General features: G+C 40.5%; 1 long non-coding RNA gene across 1 annotated transcript; it reads right to left on the bottom strand.

Annotated features, from left to right (window-relative positions):
- Positions 1-2,451: 2,451 nt before the first annotated feature.
- On the bottom strand, positions 2,452-21,640 carry LOC125355400. Its single transcript, XR_007211655.1, has 3 exons — positions 21,468-21,640; positions 14,181-14,183; positions 2,452-2,462 (listed from the first exon to the last, which is right to left on the bottom strand). It is a non-coding gene; the product is annotated as an uncharacterized LOC125355400 (long non-coding RNA).
- Positions 21,641-22,360: the final 720 nt, after the last annotated feature.

A 22,360-nucleotide genomic window follows, 5' to 3' on the forward strand; every position in this document is an offset into this window, starting at 1 on the left:
TAAAGCCTCATACTAGGAGACCAATATCCAGATGCGGGGCTGGGGGGGGGGATAGTGTAAGTTACAGTCCTAATTTTTGTAAAAATTTAAAAACATTATACATTCAAAAATAGAGCTGGAGGGGCTGGAAATATGGCCTAATGGTAAAGTGTTTGCCTCGTATACATGAAGCCCTGGGTTCGATTTCTCAGCACCACAGAGACAGAAAAAGGCAGAAGTGGCACTGTGGCTCAAGTGGCAGAGTGCTAGCCTTGAGCAAAAAGAAAACAGGGACAATGCTCAGGTCCTGAGTTCAAGCCTCAGGACTGGCAAAAAAAAAACAAAACCAAACAAAAATTAGAGCTGGAAATGTATATACTTCAACAGCAACAGTAACTTTCTCTGTATAACAGAATCAAGGGTGATAGTCAACTCCTTCTGTATACTAATGTTCCTTTCAAAATTTGCCACAGTGTAACATGGCTTTCTTTAAACAGAAAAAAAAACACTGAAAATGATCCTGATCCTAACAAAGGCATGACTTAGAATAGGAACTACATTTCCCAGGACAAAGAAAATATCATACTTGCTTTGTTTCCAACTTCTATTATGTTCATGTTTACTTTTAGATTGTATAAAGGATATCATACAAATCGCAATAGTATTTATAAAACAGTACAAGGCCTACTGTCTAAAAGTCAACCAATATACTAAAAGAAAGCATCACAGTTAAATGGGTTATTTTATTGTGTTTGTCTACTGAGAGTAAGAAACATTCAACAAATCCTAACTCAAAACATACAAAAAGGAAAGACCAGAAAAACTACTCTCATTTTACAAACTAAATATACTATTATTGCCTTATAAGCACATCACAGTTAAGTGAGGGAGAGGGGTAAGGAGAGCTTGAAATAAAGCTGGCAAACTACTAACTGATACATATTATATATTCACATATTTCTGCCCTAGTACATGGGTAACTTTAGTTATACAAGATGGTTTTAATCAGTGTTGAAGAAAATATTAACAAGCTGTTCTACAAAAAATATCTTCCAACATTAAACATAAACTAAAATCGACAAAAAAATAACTTCCCTACTCGATGTGTGCAAGTGTGTACAAAAGCTACTTACATATACCTTTGACTAACGTAAACCAGCAGCAGAGTAATTATTCTTTATTTTATTTTATTGTGAATCCACAACCTTACACATGCTAAACATAGACTTTACCACTGAGGTATTCCCAACCTACGATTCTTATTTTGCTATATTTTAAACAACTGGAGAACTGATTTTTCTCTAGCACTAAAAAGTTAGGGGAAAAAAAGTCCAGGAAGCACAGCTATGGCTCACAAAAAATAGCTCAAGGACAGGGTCCAGGTCTTGAGTTCAAGCCCCAGGACCTACATAAACCAGAAAATAGGTCCATACAAATAGTGGTTTACAAACAAGAGAAAATCTCAAAGTCATTTTACTTAGAAAATGGAGATTATTCTAGTTTCTACCATAAAAATACATTTATTTATAAATACGTTCAGCATTATCAAACACAAAATAAACCACTGGACTACTATAAATTCATCAAAGTAGAACTACACATTGATATCTTTTTAGCCATCAAAGAGCCTAATTTTGGATCAAACATGTATTCAATAATTTAATCTGAAATCCCCTAATAAAATTTTACAACATTTTCACATTAAAAAGTATCAGTATATCAACAGATTTGGGCTAACATGTAAACTACATAAGATTCAAAGGTTAGTGTTAAATTTCAATGCTTTAAGAATTAACTTACTGGTTGCTTTTTAAATGTTTTATAATATAGTAACTTGTCTAGAACAGAATGGTTGTATTTATAAACCAAGTTTAAAATATCACTAAAAACACAGTGAATGAATTTACTCTCTGGGTTACATATTTGACAGATCTGAAATGTTCAGCTTGTCGTAAGACTTTCCACTACTACTTATACTATTACAATCTTTATTTGGGAGTAGTACAAATGGAATTTGGATGTAGTTCTCTTTAAAATTTTTTATAGCTAAACTACAACCTATCATGAACAACAACAAAACAAGGTTTTACCCCAGAATAAGGGTATATAGATAGCAGAGCTTTGCAAAAACTGTTTCATTATATATATATTTATATATAATAAAATATGCTTAATTTAAATATATTCTGAAACTAAACACAGGATTACATATGTAATTTCAGATTTAGTTAATTTTACCATCCCACACTTGGATGATTCAATCATCTCCAGCAATTTGTGAACTAAATAAGCAAAAGACACGAGACTGGGAATATTAGAGAGGGGCATAATGAAAAATTTTCAGACTCAGCTACCATAAATTTACATAACCTAAATAAATGCTTTTAAGAAAGTAATTTTCTTGTCCAATAAATTCAGTTTATTTCATAAAAAATTAATCATCCATGTGTATGCCATATACTTTAAAAATTATATTAAAAGGACTATTTTTATTTATTTATTTTTTTGACCAGTCCTGGGCCTGAGCACCTTCCCTGGCTTCTTCCCGCTCAAGGCTAGCACTCTGCCACCTGAGCCACAGCGCCCCTTCTGGCCGTTTTCCATATATGTAGTGCTAGGGAATCGAACTGAGAGCTTCATGTGTAGGAGGCAAGCACTCTTGCCACTAGGCCATATTCCCAGCCCAAAAGGACTATTTTTAGACATTATAAAAAGCATACAGTTTTAAACACTATCTTAATAATCACACACAATTTTTTAAAACAGTGTGTGTGTACACAGGTACACACATGTGCATGTTTATACCTTCTCTGAAAAGCCTATTTTCAAGAGGAAATGAGAGCATGGCACAGTTCTCTAGTGAACTGCTTTGTTGATCAGAACATCATGATAATGAACAAAGCTAAGCTTATAGGTTCAATACTTATCTGGGTCATTTCACTTTGAAACAAACTGCTCTCTTAAAACGGTCCTCTCAAATAACAAAGAATTCAAAACGTGACATTCTATGTAAGAAGGCCAAAAAAAAAAAATCTACTACTTGTAATCACCCCCCACACAAAAATGGATGATCACCTGTCTCAGGAACATATAAAAGCTTAAATATTGTTGTTCAGTGCTAATATCATGACATGAATTTGATATTAAGTTATATAGCAATTATATGACATCAGAATAAACCTATAATACTTGGAAATATGCCATAACTCTTTACAAATGGTTAGTTTAATTTGAAAAATAAACATTAGGAGGAAGTAAGTTTATCTTCACTTTTTTAGGATATCACAGTATTAAGATATAAAATTCCTTATTCGTGTTATTTTTATTGAATATATAAAATAAGAGATTTTTGAAATGAAGAGCTGAGAAATAATCTGAGGTGGGTTTCTAACAAATGTCAGATGCTTTCTGGTAACTCAAGTTAGTTCAACTCCCTTTACAGGCATCAAATCATGCTCAGGCCAAAATCAAGCTATCTAGATTTCAGAACCAGGAATACCAAGTAAAGCCTTTAAGTGGTTTAATTTCTCTCAAAACTACTATCATCCATTTCTATAAACTAAGAAAAATTGCAGAGATGTTAAGCTGACTCTACATAACAAAGCCAAGTCTTTTTAATTAAAAAATTGCAAGGGGTGAGATTGTCCAAAAAATGAACTTTTACCCATCTTATGTAACTGTGACCCCTCTGTATATCACCTGTATAATAACAATTTAAAAATTAAAAAATCTAAAAATTAGACTTAACAAAGTATTCATCACCTAATTCATTGCAAAGAACAAAACATGAGAAAAAACCTGTAAGATTCTAAACAAAATCTGTAAGACTCTTTAAACATCAGATAAGATACAAAGATTATTAGAAATCCCTTTGCAAGAAAAAAGTAATTTACCAATACAAAAAGCTGGATGCCTATCTGGAATGCCTATTTTATATAGAGATCATCAACAACACATTAATAAAGTTGCTGAGTAAAAGGAAAACAGTAGCAATAACTGGAGTGGTTATATTACAAATTAGAACCCAATGTAAAAACTTCCTGATAGCAGAGACTCTAATTCATCTGTGTAGCCCAAAAATCAGCACTCTGTGGCTCCGTGCTTAAATGTTGAATGCAGGCGAGTTAAATTCAACTGAACCTAGACGCTCTCATTCTTATGTCTAAAACTACTGGGGTGTGTGTATGTACATGCACACACATGCATGTGAATGCACACCAGTACCATTTGCATTCAGGGCGTAGATGCTTTTTTCAGTACTTTACTGCTCTACCACTTGAGCCACAGTTCCACTTCCAGCCTTTTTCTACTTAGAGATTAAGAGATTCTCAGACTTGTCTGCACTGGCTGGCTTCAAAAAGGGATCTGTGCATCTCAGCCTCTTGAGTAGCTGGGAATACAGGCATCCACTCCCAGCTAAAACTATTAAGTGTTAATAATAAACAAAGAAAATGAAACTGCCCTGAAACTTATGCTCAACAACTGTGAGTGAAAAAACTAGGACACCAACTTTTAAGGCAATTTTGACACATAGCAGACTAATATATTCACATACTTTAATCCTCTTAGAAATAAATCCCAAGAAACTGTGTCAAAAGAAATGCTACCTACACAAAAGTCAATTTCATTGTTATTTTCATGGGGAGGGAAACAGGAACTACCTGTATGTGCAAGAGCAGGAAGATGAGCTATTTTACAATCACTTTAAAAAGTTAAAAATGAAGACACTGGGAGGAACACTGGGAGGAAATAAAAAGATTTATCTTCTGGATTCTAGTCCTCTCCCTAGGCCCCAACTCAAGTTATTTCCAGAGCAGTCAGAATGATGTTCACAAACTTAAGTCAGAACAGGTCTGTCTTTTATTAAAAACAACAACAACAACAACAACAACAACAAAAACCACAACACACCTCTCCAACAGTTTCCATATCATTCAAAGCAAAATCCAAAGTGCCTACTATGGCCTATGAGGTCTTACAGTTGTCCTAGCTACTTCTCTCATCTCATCTCAAGCCACCTCACTTTCCATCCTGCTTACATTGTCTTCCAGTCACACTGGCCAGACTAGCCATTCTCAAAAGGCCCACATACACACAAGGGTCTTTGCACTCCCCCCAGAGAACACACATCCCTTACTTCTTTCAGGTTTCAGATCCAGTCTTCTCTACCCAATGTTCTTGCCTTACCCCTAACATTTTGTTACTCTTCTACATAGCTCTAACCCTGCTATTTATTTAGTTATGGCTTTTCCCTCCAGGCTAGGATATAAGTTCTGTAACAGTAAGGACTTTTATCTACATATCAGTCATTCAATAAAGTACTGAAGAGAATACTGAATACTGATGTAATTATTAACTACAAGAAAAACTATACATATGAACAAAGTTGTAGGGAAATAGAATCGTTTGTGAACATTTGATGATCATATTGCCAAAAAGTAGTTTATGCAAATAAGAAACATGTCACTCAAGACTATGATATTATGCTGCCAAAAAAGACTAGAACAAAATTACTTCCTTTGAAGGCTGGGAATATGGCCTAGTGGTAAAGTGCTCACCACGTATACATGAATCCCTGGGTTTGATTTTTCAGCACCACATATACAGAAAAAGCTGGAGGTGGTGCTGGGGCTCAAGTGGTGGAGTGCTAGCCTTGAGCAAAAAGAGGCCAGGGACAGTGCTCAGGCCCTGAGTTCAAAGCCCAGGAAAGGCACAAAAAAAAATTACTTCTTTAGAATCCATGGTACCCTGGTTTAAAAATGACTGGTCATATTAACTTTTCTCCAAAAAAATGTCACTAACACTCACTCAAAAGCCTTATTCCCAAAGATACAAAATCGGGGCTGGGAATATGGCCTAGTGGTAAAGTGCTAGTCTCATATACATGAAGCCTTGGTTCAATTTCTCAGCACCACATATACAGAAAAAAGCTAGAAGTGGCACTGTGGCTCAAGTCGCAGAGCACTAGCCTTGAGCAAAAAGAAGCCTGGGACAGTGCTCAGGCCCTGAGTTCAAGCCCTAGGACTGGCAAAAGACCAAAAAAAACCCCAAAGATCCAAAATTTAGTCTATTAAAGTCCAAATGCTTTCATTGCTGAAGCAACACAAAGTGAACAAAGACTTGAGCAGCTTTTAAAGTAAACTGAAATGACATTAATTCCATTTCACTTGCAAACCAATGTCTATGATTGGTTTCAGAGCTTTGAAACTGTAAAGTTTTGTGCAAAAACACGAGTTACTTATTTTATTTTTGCTGAAGAAACAAGCCATATACTTCATCATTTTCCCAGATATGCCAATGGCCTAGAAAAGATTAAAAATGACCATTTTTATATACTGGAATTGAAATTAAGTATTTTATATATTTTTATATTTTGAAATATTTCTCAAAATGACAACACTCCTTCATAATCACTAATTCGCGCAACAAATATCAAGCATGTATTATCCTCCATACTTTACACCTAACCATATTTGAAGTAGAACTTAAATTAAAATGGTAAGAAAGCAAGATTAAAGTCAAAGTCATACTAAAAAAGAATACTAACCAAGAGAAATACAACTTCAAAACTGAAAGTGTTATAGAAAAACAGTAAAAGAAAGGAAAGGAGTCTGGGGCCTAATATAGTGCTTTATTGTGTCAAAGTATTGCAGAAATCAATTACATCAAAAGAACAGGAAAACTAACCGAAGGCATGCCCACCCCCAGACATTCTGACAGGAAACCCAAAGAAAGTTTCCAAATCCTGTTTCCAGCAGCACCTCTTGAGAGACTGCCCTTTTACACGCTTTTGAAGGTAAGCTCCCCAAGAACTGACACTTCCTTCTTACTGTGGTGAGAAAAAATAAATAAAAATGCAGAAAGAATCACCTGCCACCTAGGCAGCAGAACACAGTAACGCTGTGGCCCATTAACCTCCTGTCCCGTTATTCCACTCCTCACACACTCCTCCCTTGAAAGAAATGACACAAAGATTTTTCCCCTTCAAAAGGGAATACACTGCTCCTCAAAACTAGTTCTTTTTTTCCCCCAAGAGGTCAAAGGTCCCTTAAACTTTTGATTTTTCAGTTTACGTGGTTGGTTAGACTCCTCCTCCCTCCTCTTCTCACAGCAGTAAATTACACAATTCTGCAGAAGACACTGTCCTTAACTTCCTGCTTGGGGGGGAGGGGGGGCCACAATCCCACCAATGCGACACTCCTATCAAAATCCCTAATGGGACGGAAACAAGAGTCACACCGCGACCTCTTTCCTAACAAAATTTAGGTAAGAGGCAGACATGGGGGGGGGGGGGTAAAAAAGCAACGCTGAAAAATCGAACACATGGCTAGCTACAGAAGACAAGGGGCAAAGAGGGCGGGAAAGGGGCTGGAGGTGGCGTGCGCCGTGGGGATGTCAGCTCTCCCCGCGGGAAGGGATAAAGGCGGGCGAGGAGGTTCCTGACCCCTGGACAGAAGTGCACACAGACAGGGCAAAGCTTCCAGCCACCCGCACGCGCACGGAGAGCAGAACATTCACCCCAACACCACAAGCCCCTCCCTCGCGTGCCCCCCAAAGGGCAAGCTGGGTTTGCGGGAAGCGCTGACCCAGGCGGGGGCCGCTCCAAAAAGACAGCGAGGTCTAATCGGCCTCAGTGGCCGCCGGGGTCGGGGCCGGGACGCCGCGTCCGAAGACCGGGCGAGGGAGCCGGGCTGCACCGTGACACCGCGGAGAGTTGGAGGGTGGGGGGGACACAATGTCCTCTTTCTCTCCCACACCCGGCCCGGCCCCTCCCGGCCGACTCCCGCAGGCCCGGCCACGGCAGACCGGCTCGGTCCCGCGGACGTGGTTGGCTCCCGCGCTGACGACGCGGCCGGGCCTCCCGAGCTCCGGCCCCTCCCGCCCGGCGGGCCCCTGGGCCGCCGCCCCGGACACCGTGGAAAGCAAACGCGGAGGAGGAAGGGGGAGCCAGAGGACTGACCGGCGACACGAGCCGCCTCAGCCCCGACTCGGCCGACCCGAGCCCCCCGCTCACTCCGGGCCCGGCTGGGGCTCCCCGCCCCTCACTCACCCCCCCGGTCCAGCGCCTCCTCCACCACCTCCTCCTCCTCCTCCTCCTCCTCCTCCTCCTCCTCCTCCTCCCTCCTCACAGCCGTGGCTCCGGCTCAGGATCCGGCTCTGCGCGGCGACGGCGGCAGCGGCGGCAGCCTCGGGAGCGGCGGCGGCGGCGCCTCGGGAACGCGCACGCACGCCAGCACGCAGGCCCCGCCCCCGGATCCGCCCCGCCCCTCCGAGTTTGCGTCAGCGGAATTTCGGCCCCACCCCTCGCTGGCGTTCTGGAGTTGGCTTAAAGGAGCCGCTGGCGAAGGTGTGGGAGTTGCTGAGAACTACTACTGGGCTGCGAGCGTGGAAACTTCGGCTTGGGGGCGGGGACGGGAGGGAAGGCGGGGGAGAAGGGGAGAAGGGGTTAGGGTAAAACCAAAAATGAAATGAGGAGGGTCAGAGGTCCTGGGAGTATAGAATTTGGAAGAAGCTGAACCCTTTGACTAGTATTAATTGAGCACCCAAGGAGGTGCTCTGCACTGTTCTGGGCACAGAGGATGTATAAATAACACAGACAAGTACAGGGCCCTGGGAGCTTGCGTTCTCATGGAGAGGGAGAGGGAACAGAGACAATAAACAAAAGTGGTAGACAGCGGTAAGTGGTGTGAGAAAAACAAAGTAACTTTATGACTGCCCAGATACTGCCTCTCAAAAAGTAGACTCTTAGCCGGGCACCTGTGGCTAACGCCTGTAATTCTAGCTTAGCTACTCAGGGGCCTGATATCTGAGGACAAGGTTAGAAGCCACCAAGTGCCAATCTTGGGTGAAAAATGGTAAGGGACAGCATTCACGCCCTGAGTTCAAACCCCAGTACTGGTGCTTGCGCGCGCACTCCCCCACCCCCAAATTGTGCACATGCACACATGATATGAAGGAATTAGCTTAGCAAATTCTTTCCAGACTGAGAGAAAATCAGCCATGTATCCATAGGTGGGTTCCATGTTGCAGACAAGCAAAAGGCAGAGTGGAATCAATGGGGCCAGACAGAGGACAGACAGGTGGGTATGGTACCAGACCCTGTAGTCTACAGGCCATTATAAGAACAACAGGAAGTCCTAAGAGGAGAGTGAGCCCAGAAATGACTATCTGAATCACATTTTTACGTTAGCCTTGCTGTGTGTGTGAAATGCACACTAAGAATGCAGCAACTAACACCCACAGAGAAACTAGTTATTATGAGGCTGTTCATGTTAGCTTGGACAAGGATGGCAGCAAAAGGCAAAAATGAAAAAAATATTTTATTTTGTTTTATACCTTAGTTTTAGTTATATATTAACTGGATATATATGTATATATATGGAGAGAGACAGAGACAGAGAGACAGAGAGAGTAACTGGAATGGATTTGAACCTGGGTGACACTGTGTGGGAAAACAAGAGGTCTTTTGGTGATTCCTAGTTTCAGGCTTAATGACCATGTTAATGGTTGTGCTGTTTGTGAATTGGAGTAGAGGAAATCAAGAATTGTTTCATATTTGTCACCTTTAAAACAATTTGCCTAGCCAGGGTGCCAGTGGCTCATGCCTGTAATCGTAGCTACTCAGAAGGCCAAGATCTGAGGATTGTAGTTCAAAGCTAGCCCAGGCAGGAAAGTCAGTGAGAGTTAACCACCAAGAAGCTGAAAAGAGAGCTGTGACTCAAGAGATAGAGCACAAGCCTTAAGCTTAAGAGCTAAGGGATGCACCTAGGTCCTGAGTTCAAGCTCCAGTACTATCACACACTAAATTCATACATACATACATACATACATACATACATACATATCATAAAACAATTTGTCTGTTTTGCACTCAAGTGGAGATATTGAGTTGGATGTGTCAATATGGAAAAATAATGGGATTCACATAAATGCCTTTAAGCCAGGGCTGTGCACAAAATCCCTTAGGGAGGAGGAGTAGCTTAGAGAATAAGGAGAAAAAACAAGAAGAATAGGAGAGGTACAATTTTGGAAGATAAAACAATTGTTTCAGGAAAGAGAAAATGATCTGCCTTGCCTTATCAAACAACTACCAAAATAATTAAGATAAGAGTATTAAAGGGTTTTGTTTTTGTTTTCCAGTGCTAGGGATTGAACCCCCCCCCCCAAATCAGGGGGTAGTATTTTAAAATTAAGTCACATCTTCAGCAGAGGGTTGTGAGTAAAAACATGGAATTTGACCTGCTGAAGGTTGCTTGTAACTTCGATTAATAACCTTTCAGTAGAGCCTTGGGGAAGAAAATTTGGTTAGGGCATGTTAAAAGAATGAGAGGTGAAAAGAAAAACCTCTTGAAGAGCTTAGTTGAGAATAGCAACTGAGCAGTATGAGGATTGTGGAAGGGTATTTTAAGATGGAGATACTTCCTCATATTAGTATACTAGAATAATATCTAGAGAGGTAAAGTTGACCATGCAAAGAGGAGACACCTGGAGAAAGATTGTGTGTAGGTGAGAAGCAATGGGACATAGCACAGTGGTGACAGGGTTGTACTTGAATAAGAACAAGGACAATGCATTCACAGACACAGAGGCACAGTACATGAGCATAGATGGAGCCAGATCAGGTGGTACATTTAGTGGTGGCAGAGCAGAAAGGGCAAGTCAGAGCTGTAATCCAGATTTTGTTTTGTCCACCAGGCTTGTGGGATCACTTCAGCCTGGGAGAAGGAAGACTTTTCTAATTGTTCTACTTGAGGGCCGATGATACCGTTTAGCAGTCTTACACACACACACACACACACACACACACACACACACACACACACACACACTGAATACATTTTCTCAGTTTTCTCTAGGTGCTGACTAGTGCCCAAAGGATTGGTGAAGGAAAATCTAACCTGTACTTTCTTTACTCCCACTCTTGAATTTAGAGTCACACTACCCAGCATTGTATGAATCTCACTGGGCCTCATTCTTATGCTTGGGGCTTAGAGGCTAGTTGGATCTGATCAGGGCAGGATTTGGCTGATGAAATTCGATGGAGGGGGAAAGGCACTGCGCAAGGGAAAGGTTATAGTGGTAGACCTTGGAGTGAATCTAAGCTGGGAAAAATGAAAGATTGGGTGGAGACATGGCCCCTGGGGGAAGGAATAGTTCCAGAGGAAGCAATCAAGTACGTGTGGATGGGGGACTTTCCAAGGATCAAGCATGAGGAAGTGAGGCCAACAAGGAAGAGGAAGTATGACAGATGTGACAAAAAAAAAAAAGGCTAAGGGTTAGGCCCCTGTTTTCCTGACAGTATCAGAGCCATTGGTCTGGAAGAAGCTGAGGAGTGGACCACCTATTCCTTATCTTCAGGATGCTGCACAGACTGAACACAGTAAAAACTGAGCACAGGAGGGAATAAGCCAATTAGGTAGTGCCTCAACTCCTCACAAGCTCTGGACTACACAAAGCTTGGGTGGCCGCATAAAGTGCTTTACAAAGCACTGGTCACATTGCTTTCCTCACGTCGTGGGCATACAATCATTTGTGGAAACAATTATTCTTGCCTGATATTTGAAATAGCCAAAAGGTATCTTTCTTCCTAAATCCAGATCCTACTTCTCCCGACTTCCTCCTAGCTGCTGTTTCATGGCATCTGCTTTGTCAGTCACCAAGCCATCACCAAACCTGTGTCCTTTAATCCTTTTTCCTCATCCCTCTGCCCAGTTAACTCATGAAGTGTACCAATATGCATTGTCCAATAAAATATTCTTCTATGACAGCATTATCCTCTATCTGTACAGTCCTCATAGGGCTACTGAACACTTGCAACTGAGGGATTAAATTTTACATTTTATTTAATTTCGATTTTAAACAGGTAACAGGCTAGTGGCTGCCTTATTTAGCTTAGCATAGGTGTAGTTACTTCCTACCCAAAAGCTCACTCATCCTCTGATTTAACTTCATTGCCACTATGTTAGGTCAAATATTAATAATCCCTAGACATTTATTCTTTGTTTGTCTGTGTTATACCAGGACTGGGCCTTAAACTCAAGGTCTTGCTCTCACTTGGCTTTTTTCTCTCAAGCCTAGCACTCTACCACCTCCACTTCTGGCTTTTTGCTGGTTAATTGGAGATTCAAATCTCATGGACTTTCCTGCTCAGACTGGCTTCAAACCAGCATCCTCAGAGCTCAGCCTTCTGGGTAGTTAGGATTACTGGTGTGAGCCATCAGTGCCCAGCAAGTTACTTTCCTTTTAAATCCATCGTATGCCATAACCACTCCCCTACACAGTGGTTAAATCATGACTCTGTCCTATCAATACTTTTCCACCAGATTAAGTACCATCTACTCAGTCTGACACTTGCCCCCAATTTTGTATTCCCAGCCTTACTTCTCACTGCATCCTTACATGTATACCCAACTACATGTTGTAATTCCTGCCAAACTGTCCCAATTCTGTCTCTCTGCCTATCACAAATGCTGTCCACTGCCTACCCCCACCAACACAACCATCTGCTGAATTCCTTGAAGGCCTGTCTCTCAAGGACAGCTTCTTACCTGGAGAATTTTCTCCTCCTCTGAAATCCCACACTTTGATGCTACCTCACCAATGACTCTTACAAGCTACCTTGTATATTTTACATAGACCTTTTCATTCTACATTCTTCATTTCTTTTTCCTTAAAAAAAGTATTGTACTAGTACTGGGGTTTGAAATCAGAGCCTAGATGCTGTCACTTAGCTTTTCCACTCATGGCTGACCAACTACCACTTGAACTACACCTCTACTTCTGGCCTTTTGGTGGTTAACTGAAGATGAGTAGCACAGAATTTTCTGTCCAAAGCTGGTTTTGAACCATGATCTGTAGATCTAAGCCTCGGATGTGAGCCACTAGCACCCATCTTCTTTTCATTCTTCTTGCAAAATACCACTTTTTGCAGATTACTGCATTCTCATCACGTTAATTCCCCCTGCAGTGTTGGTCTTGCAGCACCTCAATTAGCCATTGAATGGGTCCTATGCTTTTATGAAATTTGAGAATTTAGAACTTGTCTAATGCTGATAATAATATTACTACCTCTCAAGGAGAATATTGTTATGCTCCCTGGATGAAATTGTTTCTTTTGTAGAATGACTGGCTGGGGACCTTTTTAAAATGCCTCCCACACTTAGGATACTTTAAACAATTCAGCTATAGCCTGTAACCCTCAAGAGTGCAGTGATGTTCAGACCTGGCAGGGTCAGGAGAGCTACTTTCAGGACCAATTTAGGGAAAGGTCTTTAAGAAGCATTCAGATTGTGACACTAATCAACAGAAAAAGAGCCTACCACTTTAGAAAATGTATTTTTAGGGCTCGGACTCTTAAAATCTTGTAACCTGTGAGTAAATTGCATAGGCTATGCCCTTTAAAGCCTAATGTGTTTTGTCTTGTTTTAGTGGGTTTTATGAAATTGAAAATTATTTACCTATTTTTTTTTCCTTAGTGCTGGTGGTCAAATACAAGGTTGCATGCACACCAGCCACCTGCTGGACTAGTAGAGTCACACCCTTACCCCCAGAGATAACCTTTTCAATGAAATACTTACCTCATACATATAACACCTTATGATCATTTAAATAGCAGACTTGAACTGAAGCTTAACACTTGCCAAGAACTCATGCAGTAGGCTGAGGGTGTACATAGGAAAAATACAGCTTGTCTTCTAGGGTGTAAAAGTATGATTGGTATTGATTAGTCATGTTATAGTTTTTAAAATTATTCCACAATAACTAGTTTAATCCTATCAATAAACAGTATTAAATTAGGTACTATCAGCCTCATTTTGCAGAGAAGCACAGAGCTAGAAATTGGAAAGGCACCTGACTCTGAGCATCAACACATTGGTTGTAGGGTCTGTATATAGAAATACACACCTGTAGTCTCAGCTAATCAGGAGAGGGAAATAGGAAGATCATAGTCTTGTTGTTGTTGTTGGTTGTAGGGCTTGAACTCCGGGCTTGGGCACTGTCCTTGAGCTTCTTTGTGCTCAAGACTAGTGTTCTACCACTTTAAGCCACAACGACACTTCCTTAATGTGATTTTTTAAAGAATTGCTTCTTCATGGAAGCCTTATCTATTGATCCTGTGATGTATAGGTATTGTTTTGTAGTAATAAGGTATACGGTGCTTGGAGTGAGATGATACACGTTAAAGTATAGGTTCTGCTTACCAGCTGTGTGACCTTGGGCAAATTGCTTAATTTCTTGCAGTCCCAGTTTTCTTATCTGTAATATGTACGTAAAAAAAAAAAAAGTAGGGCTGGAGGTGTGGCTCAAATGGTGCTGTTTACCTAGCAAGATCAAGACCCTAAGTTCAAGCCTCAGTAGTACAAATAAACAAATAAATAAAGTATGATTAGAAACTAAGATAGCTAGTGAATGTATTCATTAAAAACTGGTACATTATGACAAAAATGTTATTTTAATGTTATGGTTAACATTATTCTAGGATAATAAAAATACAAGATATTTGACAAAATTTTACGAGGAAAACACTCTTGCCACTAGGCCATATTCCCAGCCCTTGACAAAATTTTAAACCTTTCACTACAGAGATAATTGTAGAAATACCTAGGCTTGTATATAGACAGTTAGACAAAGAAGGTCAGCTACTCTCAGGGAACTTTGTATTTGTTTTCCAGTACATTCTGCAATCTGAAGAACAATGCATTTAGCTTCAAGGTAGCCATTAGAGACAGTTTCTGAACAGGGAATGGTGGTGGTTCACACCTATAATACCAACACTCAGGAGGTTGAGGCAGGAGGATTGTGAGTTCAAGATCTGCCTGGGACCCTATCTTTAAAAACCCCACAAAGAACAAAAAACAGAGAAAGAGCCACTGACAGAGAGACAGAAGGGAAGGAAGAATGAAGAAAAAAAGGGAAGAAGGGAAGGAAAAAGGGAGGAAGAAGGGAAGAAAGGAGGAGAGGTGAGAGGAAGGAACTCTATTTCTCATATGAGGTTATGGGTGGTAAAAGAAAGCAAGCAGGCAAGTGCTTGGTGTACATTGCATGAGAGCTACATAGAGTGAAGAAAACACACAGTCAAGATTAACTTGTTGAGCTGGAAATGTAGCTCAGTGGTGGAATACATGCTTACTATGAGCAAGGCCCTAAGTCCAATTTTTTAAAAAAGAAATGAAAACAAAGGCATAATGCCTATGTAGTTCTGATAATATAAAATAATATTTATCAAAATGAACTCCAGGAAATGGAAACAAGAAAGTTTTACTCTTTGCTGTTGTTTTTGTTTTCTTTCTGTCTTGTTTGTTCCTTTATCTATCTTTGGAAAGGCAGAGGTGGGAAGCACAGAAATGGAAGGACAAAGCATGAACAAATGTAGCAGTGGAACTCACTAGACACTATGTGGAAAATGGTTAGGGACAGGAAGAACAACTGGGAGAGACTGAGGGAAGGGGTAACATTTTCCCAAAAGCAATGTACTTTTAGCTGGGCACTGGGGCTCACACCTATAATCCTAGATACTCAGGAGGCTGAGATCTGAGGATTATGGTTCGAAGCCTGCGGGGCAGGAAAGTCTGTGAGATACTTATACCTCAAATTAAATCACAGAAAAAGCCAGAAAGTGGAGCTGTGGCTCAAGTGGTAGAGTGTTAGCATTGAGCAAAAGGAGCTCAGGAACAGTGCCCAGGCCCAGAGTTCAAATCTCACTACCAGCAAAAAAAGAAAAGAAAGAAAGAAAAATGTACTCTTTACATGACATATAACTGTAACCCCTCTGTATATCATCTTTATAATAACAATAAAATACTTTTGGATAAAAAGGAAGTTATTTGGCAATACATATGTCACCAATTTATATATTTTATACAACTGACTTTATACATAAGGTCTCTTTTTGCTAAGCTCTAGCCTGCTCATTCTTTCCCACTAGCTCCTATGAACCCTGTTATCGGGAAGGAAGCAGCTACTAACTCAGGAATCAAAGACTCTTGCAGTAAAGAAATTTAATGATGATAGGTGCCAGCAGGCTGGACACAGCTGGACACAGAAGAGAAAGCCCAAAGGTGGGCACCAATGGCTCATACCTGTAATCCTAGCTACTCTGAAGATCTGATGAGCATAGTTCGAATTAATCCTACAGGAAAGCTGGCAAGACTCTTATTTCCATTTAACCATCAAAAAGCTGGAAGTGGATCTGTGACTCAAGTGGCAGAGTGCTACCTTTCAGCCCCAAAAGCTAAGGGACAGTAAGTGCTCAGGCCTTGAGTTCAAGACCCAGTACCAACATCAACAAAAAGGAGGAAGTGAGAAGAGACCAACTTAGGCACGGTTCAAGGGTGTCAAGAGTAAGCCAAGTCTTTCTTACTGGGCAAAACAAGCTTGCTGTGTCAGGAGAAGGTGATCACTAGGACACATGGAGGATTTTATAGAGGTGCACTGACATTTTTCCTGTAGCAAAACTCAAGTGTAAGCAAACTTAAGCTACATCAATATATGGACATCTGAATTTACAGAGTACAACATACTGTATTTAGGGTTGCTTGATTTAGCAAATAAAAATACAGGATGCCTAGATAAATTTTAATTTCAAATAAAAGACAAATGCATTTTTCCACAAATACATTTCAAGTAATATTGACTTAGAATTTATTTATCTGAAATTCAAATGTAACTAACTACATATCCTGTATTTCACCTGAAAAACTTAAAAGTGGTTAAATACATAAGCATAAATTCTAAAAAGGGCAATTTTGCTGGAGTGCCAGTAGCTCAGGCCTGTAATCCTAGCTACTCAGGAGGCTGAGATCTAAGGAGTGCTGTTTGAAGGCAGCCTAGGCAAGAAAAATTTGTGAGCCTCTTATCTTCAATTCATCACCAAAAAGCCAGAACTGGAGCTGTGGCTCAAATGATGAAGTGCCTGCCGTGAGAGATAAAGCTAAGAAATAGTGCCCTAGATGCCAAGTTCAATTCCCATTACTGGCACACAAAAATAAATGAAAATAAAAATATAAATAGAAGTTCAACTTGCTCCTGCTATTTATCAGCTGTGTGACTTTGGCAAATTGCTTTACCTGTTGAACCTCAATTTTCTTTATTATTGTTATTATTACTATTATTATTTACTTTATTGTTATTATAAAGGTGTTGTACAGAGCAATTACAATTACATGAATCAGGTAATTTAATAATATAAAATTTAGATAACATTTACCCTGTTTTTTTGTTTTTGTTTATTTTTGCCAGACTTGAGGCTTAAATTCAGGGCCTGGGTACTGTCCTTGAGCTCCTTTTGCTGAAGGCTAACACTCTACCACTGGAGCCACAGTGCCACTTCTGGCATTTTCCAGTGATTTAACTGGAGATAAGCATCTCAGAGACTTTTCTACCTGGGCTGCTTTCCAACTGTGATCCTCAGATCTCAACCTCCTGAGTAGCCAGGATAACAGGCCTGAGACACCAGCACCCAGCCTACCTTGTTGTTAAATTAAATAATACTCATAATCCTAGATTCAGATATCAGTTTGTTTTTTGTTTTGTTTTGTTTGTCAGTCCTGGGCCTTGGACTCAGGGCCTGAGCACTGTCCCTGGCTTCTTTTTGCTCAAGGCTAGCACTCTGCCACTTGAGCCACAGTGCCACTTCTGGCTTTTTCCTTTTTATGTGGTGGTTGGGAATCGAACCCAGGGCTTCATGTATACGAGACAAGCACTCTTGCCACTAGGCCATATTCCCAGCCCAGATATCAGTTTGAAGCCAGCCTAAGCAAATAAGTCAGAGTGGTAAAGTTGATAGTCGCCTGAGGCCCTGAGTTCAAATTCCTATTTTTCAAGGGCAAAAAATAGATGATAACTGATACATAGTAAGTGCCAAAAATTACCTTTTTTAAAAATAGAAAATACAAATGGCTATTCACTAACCAAATTACTCTTTAAAAACTGACATGATGTGTTTTTTTAAAGCTCTAAGTAGAGTTTTATTTTTTCTTTCATTTCTATGGTACTTACGATTTGGTTTGCAATAAACTGAAGTAGCATCACTTTTAGATTCACTGTCTTTGGCCAAAAGGAATAACAACTAACATTTTACTATTAGCAAATTTCCTAACATTCTTCATTTGATATGTAACAACTGAACCTACTGTGTATGTGTGTGTTTGTGTGTGTGTGTGAGAGAGAGAGACAGAGAGAGACAGAGAGAGAGACAGAGATGAGACGGAGATACAGAGAGAGACAGAGAGACAGAGACAGAGAGAGATTCAGTACTGGGCCTTGAACTTGGGGCCTGGGAGCACCATCCTTTAGCTTTTTACCCAAGGCTGGTGTTCTACCACGTGAGCTACAGCTCCACTTCTGGAGCTTTGTTGGCTAATTGGATGGACATAAGGGTCTTGTGGTTGTGTCTATATGCAGGTTGGTTTCTAACTGTGATTCTCAGGTCTCAGCCTCTTGAGGAGCTAGGATTAAAGGCATGAGCTACATGTACCCAGCTTTGAATCTACTTTTGAAAGTGTCCGCAGCTTCAAGTTTGCAATGAGAACTTTGTATAAATGTTCATAAAGGATCTTTGAGGGCTGGGAATATGGCAAGAGTGGCAAGAGTGCTTGACTTGTATACATGAAGACCTGGGTTCGATTCCCTAGCACCACGTATATAGAAAACGCCAGAAATGCCAGAAGTGGCATTGTGGCTCAAGTGTCAGAGTGCTAGCCTTGAGCCAAAAGAATCCAGGGACAGTGCTCAGGTCCTGAGTCCAAGGCCCAGGACTGGCCAAAAAAAAAAGGATCTTTGAGTATTTATTGGGTAAAATCAATAACCAGGGGGCTGGGAATATGGCTTAGTGGTAGAGTGCTCGCCTTGCATGCATGAAGCCCTGGGTTCAATTCCTCAGCACCACATAAAAAGGAAAAAGCCAGAAGTGGCGCTCTGGCTCAAGTGGCAGAATGCTAGCCTTGAGCAAAAAGAAGCCAGGGACAGTGCTCAGGCTCTGAGTCCAAGCCTCAGGACTAGCAAAACAAACAAACAAACAAAAGAACAGAAATAAATAAATAATTTTAAAAAATCAATAACCAGTGACAGCTCCTGAAAGAGTTCGTTAAAGTAATATTTGGTATTCTAGGATTTCTGTGCGACATATTATTCTTAAAAACACATATAATTCTGATTCTTGTATATAAAGTGGTATTAGCACAAAGTTAAACACAGATAAGAAAAAAGGATATAGTTAGTTACTAGCTGAGACTAGATCTGAGGATCAAGGTTTGAAGTGAACTCTGTGTAGAAAGGTTCATGACTCTTTTATCTCCAATTACCCAGCAAAAAGCTGGAAGTAGAGTAGGGCTCAAAGGGTAGAGCTCTAGCTTTGAGCAAAAAAAGCCAAGCAAGTTTGGGACAGGCTTGAACGCAGCCTTCTGAGTAGCTAGGATAATGAGTGTGAATGCAGGCACCTAGCTGTACACTGTTGGTTAAAACCACACGCCACTCTACAGTAAACGATGAATGTAGGATGGGCCTGTTTTAGGCTTGATCCTTAATTAGTATCTCCTTTCTAGGCTCCATCCGAATAATCAAAGGATTAAAGACATCTCACTTTCTTCCATCTCATCAATTATGACCTAAGAACACTGTGTGTTCATACTGAATTTAAGTAGTTATTAAAACAATCACGGTTATTCTTCCCCCCCGCTTTTTTTAAACAACATATTTAAGATTAAACATAAGTGGAATTGCAAAAAAAAAAAAAAAAGCCAAGCAAGAGTACAAAGCCAAAACAAAACAAAAACCCACAATGAAAATGTTCAAGGTCCTGAGTTCAAGCACCAATATTTGCATGCAAGCGTGCGCACACATACACAGAAATTGTGGGCTTAAAATCCAAAACATCTGGTTCTCTCAGTACAAGTCCCCTAATATTTCTAAGTATTTGTTTCCTCATGTATAAGTACAGAATATCTTAAAGAGCAAGAATTAAGTTAAATGACAAACTATGAGGAACAAAACAGTACAGAGTAATCATTCAATAAATGTCCCCTACAATGTATCTGTTGATTAATTAGAAAGAACACCATAAGCCAGAGACCTTTATGCAAGATTGCAGAATGAGGCTAGAGCTGAGGTAGAATTTCTTGCTCTGTACTTATCTGTTTCTAGATGAGAACCAGTATGTTCCAAACAGTGATACAACCTAAGGGGAATGCAAGGGCAGACTCCATTCATCTCCCATCATCTTCAGTGCTCTGTGTGTGTGTGTGTGTGTGTGTGTGTGTGTGTGTGTTGTGGTGTGGGCAGTAGTGGGGTAGAGTTAAGCCCCTCAGCCAAAGAGTTGTGAATTTACCTTATTAAGTCAGCTACCAAAAAATGACCAATTTGAGTTCAAAAAGTGGAAAATACACTTCCAGTACATTTATAATATCAATTTTGAGCCAAGGGAGTATATTGCAAATTCAAACCAGATTCAGAAATTATGACCTCAGTCTTTCTAGTGTTTGATTGATTAAGTTGTTGTAGATTAAATAGAGGTAGAGTAGATTAGCGGGGAATAAGAGAAAAACTGAACTTGTGAAAATATTTAAAGTCAGAGAATCACATTCCCTGCATCAAAGTTAGCAACAAGCATTTGTGCTGACAATGAGACTCCAGCAAAGGAGTGTTACTTTCCAAGGAGGTATGGGGGAGGGGCTGTGGGAGGGTTTTACCAAGGGGATTACCAAGAGAGTTTGCCATTTGGAACTGTAAATTCATAAGGAATGCATTGTTTTTCAGGGCAGTACGAGGATGATAGTACACCAGGGAAATAATAGCTAGGGATAGAATGAGCAGGAGGAGGGTGGGTGTGGTGATGCCTGCCTATAATATCAGCTGCTTTGGAGATGGGTTTGGGGAGGATCAAAGTTCAAGGCCATCTGAGGCTAAATAAATAAATACATTTTGAAAAATGTAAGAGACTCAAACAGCAAGCTGGTTGTGGGGTCTACCTATCTGTTATCCTAGCTCTGTAGGAAGCATAGATAGGAGAAAGGAAGTCTGAGGCCAGCCCTAGGCAAGCCTACAAGACCATCTGAAAAACAACTAAAAGCAAAAAGGGTTGTAGGTGTGGTTGAAGTAGTAGAGTGCCTGTCTAGGAAGTGAAAGACCCTAAATTCAAACCTCAGAACTGAGTCTGGTGCTGGTGGCTCATGTCTATAATCCTAGCTACTCAAGAGGCTGAGATTAGAGGAATGTAGTTTGAAGCCAACCTACGCGGATAAACCTAAGAAATTCTAATCTCCAATTAACCAGCAAAAAGCTAGAAGTAGAAGTGTGCATCAAGTGGTAGAATGTCAGTCTTGAGCAGAAGAACTAAGGAAGAATATAAGACCCTGAATTCAAGTCCCAGTACTAGCACAAATACAGCAAACAAAACCTAGTTCTGAGCCAAAACAACATCTGTAAGACTAATTTGAAAGCTAATGAATCAACATGTATACATGGAATATCAGCTCTGTGTTGAATAGCTTAACATTGTAGGGTCCACCCCAGGGAGGGCTCCATGCAAATGCTCCCCACCTATTTAAGTCTGTGCCCCAGTACCTGAGTTACCTAGGTAACTGGCACACCTGGAAGCAGTTACCTCTTCCTTCTCTGAGGTCACATCCAACCCGCATGGCTATATCTCCCACCTTTTCCTATATAATCTGGCTTGACACAGTCCCCACTCTCTTTCCTTTTCTCTCTTACTCTCTCTTGCTCTTTCTCTCTTTTTCCCTTCTTCCTTCCCCTCTCACTACCCATGCCTACATCTTGTGTGGGCTGGCAATTTGCTTCCTCCCACCTCCCCACCCCAGTAAACTCCTTTCTGCCTGAACCACGTGGTGGGTTTCCTTTCCGGCCAACCTTACAAATATGTTCAGAGACTGCTATAATATATAAAGGACAGTTCTAGCACTCTGGAGAAAAGAAACATAGAATTGGGGTAACAATAGCAGAAAAAAGATAGAAAAAAGACTCTAAAACCAAAGCCTAAGAATTTTATTTTATTTTTTTGCAAGGGGGCAGGTAGTAGGACTTAAACTCAGAATCTGCCATTTCATTCAGAGGCTGGCAGTGTATGACACGAATGATATCTCCAGCCCATTAGGAAATCTTGAGTGACGGGGCTGGGATGTAGCTTAGTGGCAAAGTGCTTACCTAGCAAGTACAATGTCCTGAGTTAGATCCCTAGTACCAAAAAAAAATCATAAGAAATCTCGAGTGACTAATATTTAGTATATTGGAGTTCTAAAACAGAGAAATACAGTTTGCTACCAACAAGGAGGGCTCTTGACAAATAAATAATAATGAATGAGGTGTCAGTTATGTAAGGGATGTGATTATAGGTCTTGTTTGGGCTTTAAACATGTTCAAGGGCAGAGGG

This window comes from Perognathus longimembris, chromosome 7, assembly GCF_023159225.1.
Source record: "Perognathus longimembris pacificus isolate PPM17 chromosome 7, ASM2315922v1, whole genome shotgun sequence".
Taxonomy (NCBI): Eukaryota; Metazoa; Chordata; class Mammalia; order Rodentia; family Heteromyidae; genus Perognathus; species Perognathus longimembris.